This window comes from Lolium perenne, chromosome 4 (assembly GCF_019359855.2).
Source record: "Lolium perenne isolate Kyuss_39 chromosome 4, Kyuss_2.0, whole genome shotgun sequence".
Lineage (NCBI taxonomy): Eukaryota > Viridiplantae > Streptophyta > Magnoliopsida > Poales > Poaceae > Lolium > Lolium perenne.
Window position 1 is genome coordinate 96,519,425 of NC_067247.2, and position 12,156 is coordinate 96,531,580.

At 41.4% G+C, this 12,156-nt stretch overlaps 1 long non-coding RNA gene across 1 annotated transcript; it reads left to right on the top strand.

The window, feature by feature from the left end:
* Positions 1–7,775: 7,775 nt before the first annotated feature.
* On the top strand, positions 7,776–8,505 carry LOC127293385 (uncharacterized). The gene is made up of 2 exons (XR_007845770.2): positions 7,776–8,225; positions 8,316–8,505. It is a non-coding gene; the product is annotated as an uncharacterized lncRNA (long non-coding RNA).
* The last annotated feature ends 3,651 nt before the right edge of the window (positions 8,506–12,156 follow it).

Here is a 12,156-nt window from a genome sequence, read left to right on the forward strand (position 1 = left end):
GACGTCCACCTCCCCGTTCCAGCGGGCAGCGGAAGTAGTAGCTCCTCTTGAATCCGGCAACACGACGGCGTGGTGTCGGTGGTGGTGGAGAAACCCGGCGGAGCTTCGCTAAGCGTGCAGGATGTGGTGGAGGAGAGAGGGCCGCTAGGGTTTGGGAGAGGGGGGCGCCGGCCACTAGGGGGTGCGGCCACCTTGTGGTTTTGGGGTGGCCAGCCCCCTCCCCTTGGCCCCTCATTATATAGGTGGAAGCCCCAAGTGTTGGACTACAAGTCTTCGAATAAGACCCGAACCCAAAACCTTCCATGTGATAGGGAAACCTACCCAAGGTGGGAATCCCACTTGGGGTGGGATTCCCCCCTTCCATGTGGGGGGGTGGCCGGCCCCCTTGGTGGAGACCAAGGTGGACTCCCCCCTCCTAGGGTTGGCCGGCCATGGTGGTGGAGTCCCGACTCCGCCTTCCAAAGTGGTTTCTTCCGGACTTTTCTAGAACCTTCTAGAACCTTCCATAGAACCTTCCGGATCATTTTAAATCTTATAAAATGACTTCCTATATATGAATCTTATTCTCCGGACCATTCCGGAACTCCTCGTGATGTCCGGGATCTCATCCGGGACTCCAAACAAATATTCGAACTCCATTCCATATTCAAGTTCTACCATTTCAACATCCAACCTTAAGTGTGTCACCCTACGGTTCGCGAACTATGCGGACATGGTTGAGTACTCACTCCGACCAATAACCAATAGCGCGATCTGGAGATCCATAATGGCTCACACATATTCAACGATGACTTTAGTGATCGAATGAACCATTCACATACGATACCAATTCACTTTGTCACGCGATATTTTACTTGTCCGAGGTTTGATCATCGGTATCACTCTAGACCTTGTTCAACCTCGTCTCCTGACAAGTACTCTTTACTCGTACCGTGGTATGTGGTCTCTTATGAACTCATTCATATGCTTGCAAGACATTAGACGACATTCCACCGAGAGGGCCCAGAGTATATCTATCCGTCATCGGGATGGACAAATCCCACTGTTGATCCATATGCCTCAACTCATACTTTCCGTATATTAATCCCACCTTTATAACCACTCATTTACGCAGTGACGTTTGATGTAATCAAAGTACCTTTCCGGTATAAGTGATTTATATGATCTCATGGTCATAAGGACTAGGTAACTATGTATCGAAAGCTTATAGCAAATAACTTAATGACGTGATCTTATGCTACGCTTAATTGGGTGTGTCCATTACATCATTCATACAATGATATAACCTTATTATTAATAACATCCAATGTTCATGATTATGAAACTAATCATCCATTAATCAACAAGCTAGTTAAGAGGCATACTAGGGACTCTTTGTTGTTTACATATCACACATGTATCAATGTTTCGGTTAATACAATTATAGCATGGTATATAAACATTTATCATAAACATAAAGATATTTAATAACCACTTTATTATTGCCTCTAGGGCATATCTCCTTCAGGAACGTGGTGGAGGGGTAGGGGAATGTGGGGCTGGTTTAAAGAATTTATAGGGAAAGCATCCAACATTAGATTGAACTGCAGCCATCACGCGGATGATCGTCTGTCCGAACGAAGAGAAGGAATCGGAAAACAAACTAGAATACTTTTCCATATTTACTAGGAAGTATGCGCCGACGCCAAGCCACACGTGAAATGCTTGGAATATCCAACATATAAGGGGGAAATCATTATTGGCAGAGCTTAGGCGGAGCATGCATTAGTGTGAGATTTGCCGATAACAGCAATGTCACATCAAGTAATACAAAATAAATGTCATTGTAAAAATTGCCAGCCAGATATCAACAAATAGATTCACAATGTCTCACTAAATTCAGAATATACATACTTAGGTACCATAACCAGACCTTACATTAAGTGTGTAGACAATACAGAATATAGGTTTTCTGCATCGTGCATATATGTTACTTTAGTGAGCCTATGTTTTTAAAGACTAATTGCTTCAGACCTCAGGTAAGGAGGCACACATTTCAAATATGACATCGTTGAGGAAACTGGTTTTGCGACACCTCACTAATTCTGTCAATTATAAAGCACAAAACAAAAAGTACTAAGTAAATCTTTCTAGATTTTGCAGCATGTGCCAGCTATCTCGACGTCAGAAGTTTATTACAAAACAATGGAGTAAAATTGTAAAAACATGCATGAATTGTACAATCTGAACCCAAGCAGCAGTGTAAGGTTACTTGTCAGTATGCTCGCCTGCATTTTATTAAGAAAAATGTTCTAAAAATAGGTTTGCGAAAAAAACTTGAGCAACAACACACGATGTAGTTATGGACTTGCGTTCTAGGGAAGATGAGCGCACTAGTGGATTCATCGGTGTACAAACACAACAACAAATGGGACACGATTTACCCAGCTTTAGACCCCTAGAGGAAAACCCTAAGTGATGCTTGTCTGCTCTTGATTGATGATGAGTAGGGTTACAATTAAGACTGCCGTGATGGATATGGTGTGATGGCATATCGTCTAGTCGTCCTCCCCGTCGATCCCTCGTGGTACTTATATAGGAGGCTAGGTCTTAGGATTTTGGGTCGGTTACATACTCGATTATCCATGTATGGACTTGTCGTTGTATTGGACGCCAGGTTTGTTGGAATTATGTGTCCTGCAACTATATTCAAGATTACTTGGAATTATTTTATATTTGGAATACCTCATTCTGAAAATATGCATTTACTTGGCATGGAATTAAATATACTTGCTGGAATATACTTAGTGCACGGTCATGCCTAAGGAAGCTGGTCGATTATCAATGGAATACAATTTATTGTGTATATATTGGAAAGACTACCCGGGTACATTGATAATTGGAAGGAACCTGGTCGTGGATTATGTTACGGCTCTAATAGCGACCTCCATGATTAATGGAACTTAGACATGATCATGGCGCATTGCTCGTTCCAGGGACGGAACGGGTAGAATCCGTTAACGGACAAATTATATCGTGGTTGGTATTTTAATCTGGACTCTATCCCGGAAACTAGTTTAAAGAACTAGGAATCTTATCTGTATAAGAGGTGGACTCTTTGGAAACATAGTATAAGAAGGTCCCTACCCCCTAGCCTCAAATATGCGAATTGTGAGCGGCACCACGGATAAGCGCAGAGGAATAGGGGGTAGACCACAAATCCTTACATTGGTATCAGAGCCAGATACTAGGGTGGCCGCCGGAACCCTAATTCCATCTTCAACTCTGCCGTCGCACCATTGCCGCGTTGTTCTGCAGAGCGGTCGTCTCGGCTGGATCACGCCTAAGATCGCCGCTGGTATCGCCGCTCGTCTCGGCTGATTGTTTTCGTTCTACCGACACCCGCTCCGCCTAGCAACTCATGTCGTCATGCTCGTGGATCAACCGAGATCCGGGGCACCTTGCTACTCTGAGATTGATTACCCGATGAGTTCGTCAGTCAGACGGGGCTTCAAGGTTTCAGACCTAGGCGTGCGGAAAGGACAGTCTCGCCAGCCGTGTATAATCGCAGCTGACTCTCGCTTCCGTTAGTGCTCCGCAAAGAATCGAGAGGAAGATAAGTACAATAGAGAAAGCCTCTCTTCATCATACTCTACGTCCATTGTAGCTGGCTAGCTGCTATAGTTGATGAAGAAGACGACAGGATCAAAGGCAACGATTTCAAGAATTACATCGGAACTGCTTCCGCAACTCTGAATTTGATCGACGCGTCTGTCTACAGTCTGCACTAACCGACGGTGTACTCTGGACACATCAGCGTCCACCGGAACGTCGAACTTCACGCATCTCCGGATCGGCACACGCACACCGAACAGTGGACACTGCTACCTTTCGGCGTTTGATCACCGTGTATATATGTTGGAAGAACCACACACATCTGCAAGTCTGGAATAGTCGTGCCACCCGGTCAACTTCGTGAAGGTCATAACAAGGAAAAGGCATCCACTCGGAAGAATTCCAGTTTACCTGTAGCAAGAAATTGAGGAGGACTTCAGATCTCATGAACGAATTTGGAGATGATTATACAATGGAATTTATTGTCATCAGTGAATTATGCAGAGAAGTATGCATTATCTTCAAAGGATTTTTTTCTCTTGGTGATGGTCTATTCTTGGCATCATTTATTATTGGAGGAAAATGAGAGGCACTCCATGGAAAAGGAATTCAACTCTTTAGTGAAAGGAAATTCGTTGGTTTGATCATGAACTAGATGGATTTCCTAGGACACAGCTCCGTCGAGCTGTACACGTTATCTTCAGCTGCTCGAAAGTTGGCGTGGGAAACTTCCATATACTATTTGGATTTCTACTTCAGGCGTGTCCTTGTGCTTAATAGCTGTTACATATGCTGCACGGAAATAAGGAAGAAGAGTAACTATTGCTGCCGGACTGCTGCACAATCTGGAAAAGAAATATTTTGGGCGAGTTTTCTATATTGATGGAAAGATAATTTGGCGCGTCACTTTAGACAACTTTATTGTCTTGCTAAGACAGTTCCAATGGAGGAAAATGTACTTAGGAACTTTTCTTTATCAGAATATATTGATTATCACATGCTATTTGGAAAAAGGAAGAGTGGAAATATTGCTCAATGGAAATTAGTGCACTATGAAATTTAATACAATGGTCATTTTTTTTTGATGGTCCATTGGAAGTTTGCAATATAATTTATTTTTCTGAGGGAGGTAACTCCATATGGAGGAATACTAATAATATGGACATATGCTTGGAATTTTATTCATGATGAAACTTACGAATTGGATTCTTTTATTTCACAGTGGCATTTATGTGGGAGGATTATGATACTTTGTCATCATGCTTTATGGTATTTCTGGATACTCCCCTAAAGGTAAAGCTATTTTATTTTATTCCATCAAGATTGCACTTGATATGGTTATTTATATCCTTTACAATACAAGTCGGAAGGTCTTTGTTGTATTACGAAGATTTCATACTGAAGTGAATAATCAGTTCATCAAAGGATTTAAAAGTTTGTGAACTGATTGGTGGGGGTCTGGGGGAAGTACACTTCAGGAATTTATAAAAGAGCATGAAATTATTCACCATTATATTATTGTGTATACTCCACGGTAGAAAGGAGGAATATAACACTTGGTTCTTTCCTGGATTGTTTTGAAAAGGAATGATATACTGCTATGTGTTCTACAATTCATTATCTTTCACAGATGGTTTATGGTCTGGAAGGGCATTTTCAATTTATATTTTGACGGTTTAGAGATGATATTCTAAATTACTACGAAGCAGAACTTTATTTGGGAATCTAGTTCGGAATTTAATATTGACCCTAAAGGAAACTACAAGTCAAACTTCTGCTTTTGGGCAAGTGGGAGGAATTACCTGGAATATCATGTTTGGATAATAGTTATGTTTTGCTTGGGGAAGCCACTCTAAGTTTGGAGGAATATCTTAAGTCTCTTATGAAAGCTTACATATTTTTAACAATGTCAACTATGGGTGGAAGAAATGTATGAAATAGAATCATTGAGGAAGAAGAGAGTTTCCGAACTTGTTATCCCTACCAAAACAACCACAAGCTCATTGTTTGTAAGTGGGTTTTCTTCATTTACACGGAAAATTGGCTTGTGGAATATTATGTTGTTTTTCATGTTATTTGATTCCTTACACAAAGGAAATCATACTTTGTGGAAACTCTTTTCCTGGAATTTAAGGGAAGTGGAGATAAAGTTTTTTTTTATAGATCAATTTATTTTCTGGCAACAAGCTTCACATCAATGGAATAGTAGGTCATATGGTTTTCTAGACGAAGGAAGACCGTCGTCTATAAAGGGAAGTGTAAACTATTAAGCATTATATTATATATGCTAATGGTATTTTGTTTTGTTTGAATTGATAAAGTCACATTGATGGAATTGAAAGCATGGTTATCGTCTTACTTTCTTACGAAAGGGAATTGTACTCAGTGAGGAATTTAATTGTGTTAAACTCATGAGGAAAAAGAAGATAATGGTATTGGAACTTTTATGTATTATCACTATATAATAATACCTTAGCTTATGGAGATCATTGCTGCATTCAAGCAGTGGAAAAAAAACATGTGGTTGAGTGAACCTCACGCATCAAGTTTCTGGAAAGTGCATCACAACCTATCGCTCTTCATTTGTTCAGAAATTTCTTGGAATTGTACATACATTGAGAGAATTATTATTGTATCCATGGGGCATGAAATAACTACAGGTACGTACATTTGATTTTGTGTTTGGTACTAATATGGTGCAGGTGGTTCGCTGATTATAATCGTACTACATGTGGAACTTCATTTATTATTTTCATTGGATACTGAGGATGGTTGTCATCTGTTTAAGTTAATGTGGAATTATTCACAATCTTTATGGGATGTGATGGGGAATAATTGATGCGGAACTTACTCGAGGAAGTAATACTCGAAGTGCCAATGAAGGCGGTATTTTATTTTATTTACTTGAGAAATTAAGTCTCGAGGTGCCGAAAATGGCCACGCCGGAATATTTTGGCGGAAATCAGGGTCTTTTAGAGATCTTAATTGTCACATCAAGCAAACATATTGTGGGAATACATCACCATATATTTCTCTATATTTTATACATAGTATTAATATGATTAGTGATCCCTTAACTAAGCTTCTTAGTTGGGAGGTATTTGGTAATCATGTTAATCTACAGTGATTAATATTTGAATGATCGTTTTGGACAAGTGGGAGATGTTGGAATTATGTGTCCTGCAACTATATTCAAGATTACTTGGAATTATTTTATATTTGGAATACCTCATTCTGAAAATATGCATTTACTTGGCATGGAATTAAATATACTTGCTGGAATATACTTAGTGCACGGTCAGTCCTAAGGAAGCTGGTCGATTATCAATGGAATACAATTTATTGTGTATATATTGGAAAGACTACCCGGGTACATTGATAATTGGAAGGAACCTGGTCATGGATTATGTTACGGCTCTAATAGCGACCTGCATGATTAATGGAACTTAGACATGATCATGGCGCATTGCTCACAGGTGCGTGTTTCAGGGATGGAACGGGTAGAATCCGTTAACGGACAAATTATATCGTGGTTGGTATTTTGATCTGGACTCTATCCCGGAAACTAGTTTAAAGAACTACGAATCTTATCTGTATAAGAGGTGGACTCTTTGGAAACATAGTATAAGAAGGTCCCTACCCCCTAGCCTCAAATATGCGAATTGTGAGCGGCACCACGGATAAGCGCAGAGGAATAGGGGGTAGACCACAAATCCTTACAAGGTTCAGGGCTTGAAGTGCCCATGTCATCATGCGAGTTTTTCGAGGACCATTCTTGGTTGTATAGAGGGGCGTCTATGGAGCAGAATAAAATCGGATAAGGTCACCGGTCCTTATCCTATATAACCAAGAAGTTCATCCCCACTACCTTATTTCTCTCAACATGCAACTATCCCACCTCAGCGTTCCCACCAAAAGTGCACAAACTGATCAGAACAACCATTTCCATCAAAAAATAGGTAGTCTCATGCTTCTCATTCACCTCTTTCCGTTCATCTTCTTGCTACGGTGCATACCCATCTTTCTTTCTCATTTCTCCACCGTGTATTTTCTCCTCCTCCCCCGTCCAACCAACTCCCCCACGTCCTTGGACACCTCCTTTCAACTTCCCCTTGTGACTCAGTATTATTTAAGTTCTATAATCTAACTCCTCGCAGCTGAAGAACTGATTATGGTTCTTCTTCAGTTTTTTTTTGTACCGCTGCTCCTCCACGGCTGTGGCCTATCTCTATGTTTCAACAGGATTTCATGGCACTACAGTGCCGCCATATCCTGCAAATACTCAGTACATCTCACCGGTATGTGATGAGTCCACGGTGGTGCAAAGCCAAAACAACATGGTGTGCAAATTTACCGACCAGCAGCCAAGGTTCATGTGAATTTATTGTAAATCATATCAGGAGGTTTGCGTGAACAATCTACGCCCTTGCTGACTCTCAGAGACCATCTAATACAACTTCATTCCATTGCTGGGTTTTTCTCAATTACTTCTGGATATTTCAGGATATGATTTCAGTCATCTTTTTGGAGTATCATCCCATGGGTCATGCAGGGTTCCTCCGTTCTCTCTTATTGCCATTATTTTTCAACTGATTACCTTTGATACTACTCGGTGCATCTTTGAAGTCCAGGTATGTTGCGCTTATGTACTTTATTCTTGCCAGTTCATTGCTGAGCTTGATTATTTCTGATAGCTCTCAACTAATAATTACTCTGAAAAGAGAACTTTTTGCAGGGAGGAAGAAAGAGTTGTTTGCACCACCGAAGATAATTTACACTTAAGAAGCATGACATTGACAATGAGTAATGAATTTCTACTCCTGCATATTGTAGCCTTTTTTACATCACCATTTGTCTTCAGGTCATTCAGGTCGTTTCAATCCGCCAAGTGAGTCCAACTGTCAAATATTACTATCCATTAGTTGATTAGTATCTCACCTAAATTGTTTCAGGACGTTTCACACACTTTCTTCAGCGTTTTGTGTCCAGAAAAAGCAGTGCGGCAATATCCATTGTGCGGATGAATGAGCATTCGCCTCACATGCTTCTTCATATTTTATTGTATTACTGAGAAAGGAGGATAACTGGATGAGCCTTTTTCTTGGGCTTCCGAGACATCAGTAGTACCCAAGGATGCGTTCACCGATTGACAAATTCCAGCCTCATCTTATATACTCTCTCCGTTCCTTTCTATAGTGCCTATAGACTTTTTTGCATTTGTTTCAGAATATAAGGTTGTAGCTTAGCTTTTTTTCAATTATCCCCTCCCCGTTCAGCTCTCAAATCGTTCAGCTCCCAAATTTGTTATGGTAAGTTGGAAAGATACGGATTTCCAAAATTTTACGTTGATCTCAAATCGTTCAACTAGGAGTCTTGTGTAAAAAATACTCTTGCGCTAATTTCCGTGCCAAAAAACTATAGGCACTATAGAATGAAACAGAGGGAGTATTATTTATTGTCACAAATACAAAACTAATTCAGGGTTTTATCTTCCATATTTTTGTGTTCAAAGATCTGTTGGGACAGTTTTCTTCCAACTTATGTTGAGCTCAGATATCTTTTGATTGGAGAGATTTTTTGTAAAAAAATATATTCTTATATTTAACATGCCAGTTAATGTTTATTACTATTTTTCATACTATGTGTTCACCATAAAGTTTTGATAATTACTTCAAAACCAATGAGCACAACAACACGTTGGGTATCATCTAGTTTATACAAGAAAGTTGGTAGCGGCTCCGAGGTAACGGCTAGAAATGTCCAAGGCATGTATGAACAAGGCTAAAGGAAGGGGCCCAGTTTTTAAGGAAGATGTGCACATCAGACACGATTTTGCTCGAATAATCATAAAGTGGTTTCAATAATTGCACACAGTTTCTTTACCTTATGTCATGTGTATGTCACACAAACAGCTGGTTTTGACTAGCCGTGTGCAATAGTCATTGTCACATACGAGCTCTTGCATTCAAAACTGTGTGTAAGTTATGACGAAAGATTGAATAGCTCATCCTTTGAATAAAGATACTAGTCCATAGATTTGGCAACACACACATATATATTAATCAAACTTTGCAGATAGAAAAAACACAATAAATTATGATACATTTAATATTTGAGGAGCTCATGATCAACATTTTCCACCCATATTACATATAAAAATGTAGTACAATAAATAGTTAAGAAAAATGTTCTGAAAATAGGTTTGTGAAAAAACTTGAGCAACAACACACGATTTAGTTATGGACTTGGGTTTTAGGGAAGATGAGCGCACTAGTGGATTCATCGGCGTACAAACACAACGACAAACGGGACACGATTTACCCAGCTTTAGACCCCTAGAGGGAAAACCCTAAGTGCTACTTGTCTGCTCTTGATTGATGATGAGTAGGGTTACAATTAAGACTGCCGTGATGGATATGGTGTGATGGCGTATCGTCTAGTTCTCCTCCCCGTTGATCCCTCATGGTCCTTATATAGGAGGCTAGGTCTTAGGATTTTGGGTCGGTTACATACTCGATTATCCCTGTATGGACTTGTCCTTGTATTGCACGCTAGGTTCAGGGCTTCAAGTGCTTACTGTGTCATGGGCTTCGTGGGCCTTCTGCTGGAGCACACCCTGATATGTTAACAGTGTGTACTTGATAAGATATGCCCATGTCATCATGTGAGTTTTTCGAGGACCATTCTTGGTTGTATAGAGGGGCGTCTATGGAGCAGAATAAGACCGGATAAGGTCACCGGTCCTTATCCTATATAACTAAGAAGTTCATCCCCACTACCTTATTTCTCTCAACATGCAACTATGTCACCTCAGTGTTCCCACCAAAATTGCACAAACTGATCAGCAGAATAACTATTTCCATCAAAAAATAGGTAGCCTCGATGCTTCCCATTCACCTCTTTCCGTTCATCTTCTATGGTGCATACCCACCTTTCTTTCTCCTTTCTCCACCGTGTCTTTTCTCCTCCTCCCCCGTCCAGCCAACTCCCCCACATCCTTGGACGCCTCCTTTCAACTTCCCCTTGTGACTCAGTATTATTTAAGTTCTATAATCTAACTCCTCGCAGCTGAAGAACTCATTATGGTTCTTCTTCATTTTTTTTGGTACCGCTGCTCCTCCACGGTTGTGGCCTATCTCTATCTTTCACTAGGATTTCATATGATGTCATGGCACTACAGTGCCGCCATATCCTGCAAATACTCAGTGCATGTCAGCGGTATGTGATGAGGCCACGGTGGTTGTAACGACCCAGAAAAACCCCATAGATTTGTTTTTCTCCGTTGCTCGTTTTTTCGTGTCGTTCCAAGTCATCATGGCATATACGTCATATCATCCATGCTTATATAAAATAAAATTATTTTCTAAACCCTAATCCACCTCTTGACCTAGTTTTCATATCTTGGTCAAAGCCAAAATGTTCCAAACCCTAACCCCTCTCTCTAATTATTATTTTACAATTAATCCTTTCCAACAATTAATTTTGATATAAACTTTTGTTTTGCTTTGTTACAAACAAATTAATATTTGGAATTTTTTTTAGCTCACTCCCTCTAGTTCAAATTCAAAGCTGAGTTGAGTTGTTTCAAAATGGTTTTAAAACAAAAACATAAAAGAAAAAGGTTTTAGAAAACCCTAACCTAAACCTCCCTACCCCTGGGCCTTCCCCCTCTCCTTGCAGCCCAACCCGAGCTAACAATCCCGCGGCCCACCTCTCCTCTTTATTTTCTCTTCTCCCCAGCCAGCCCAGCTTCTTCTAGCCCATCTCCCTTCCTTCGGCCTGGCCCAGCCCGCAACCAAGCGGTACGTTCCTTTCCTTGTCGTCTTCCACGCACGAGAGGAGCGTCAAGCTCCGGTCGCTGTCGACGCCACCACCGCACCCACACCTCACCTGCTCCCCCTCCTCTTTATCTCTCTGTGCAAACCCTAGCGCCCACGAACCTTCCCCCTCTCCCACATGCTGCCGCCACCAGCATCTTCCTCTCCCTTTTCTTCTTTGTCACCGAGCGCCACCATGAGCACCTCGCCGCCGCCCCACCGTTTCCGGCCACCTCGCGCCGTTCCGAGCGCACCGACGGGTGCGCCTCGACCTCCTCTTCCTCCTGGTGCACTGAATCGATCCATGAGGACCTCAGCACATCGCCACCATCGTTGTTCCCCTCTCCGACCACCATGAAAAATCTCTGATTCCCGCGAGCTCCGTCCTTCTCCGATCTCAATTCAAGATCTAAGCTTCCATAGCCGAGGCAGTCCTTAACCTGGAGGTGGCAAACTCCACCACGAAGCACTATGATCCAACATTCCCACAAAGCACAACCCGGTCCTCCGTTACAATGCCGCCAACAATGAAGAAGTACGCAAGCTTAGCATCTTAATAGGGCTTGGTGGCAAGTCAAGTGGCTCGAAGCTGTACAGAACGAACCTACATGAGCGGACCTTGATCCATTCGTATGTCTTTAACACCATGGTGGAAGTGAAGCCATACATGAAGTAAGTGCTAACCATTTAGTTATTCGCAAACATTCACGGCCTTGATCCACTTGTATGTTCGTGGCTAACTCTT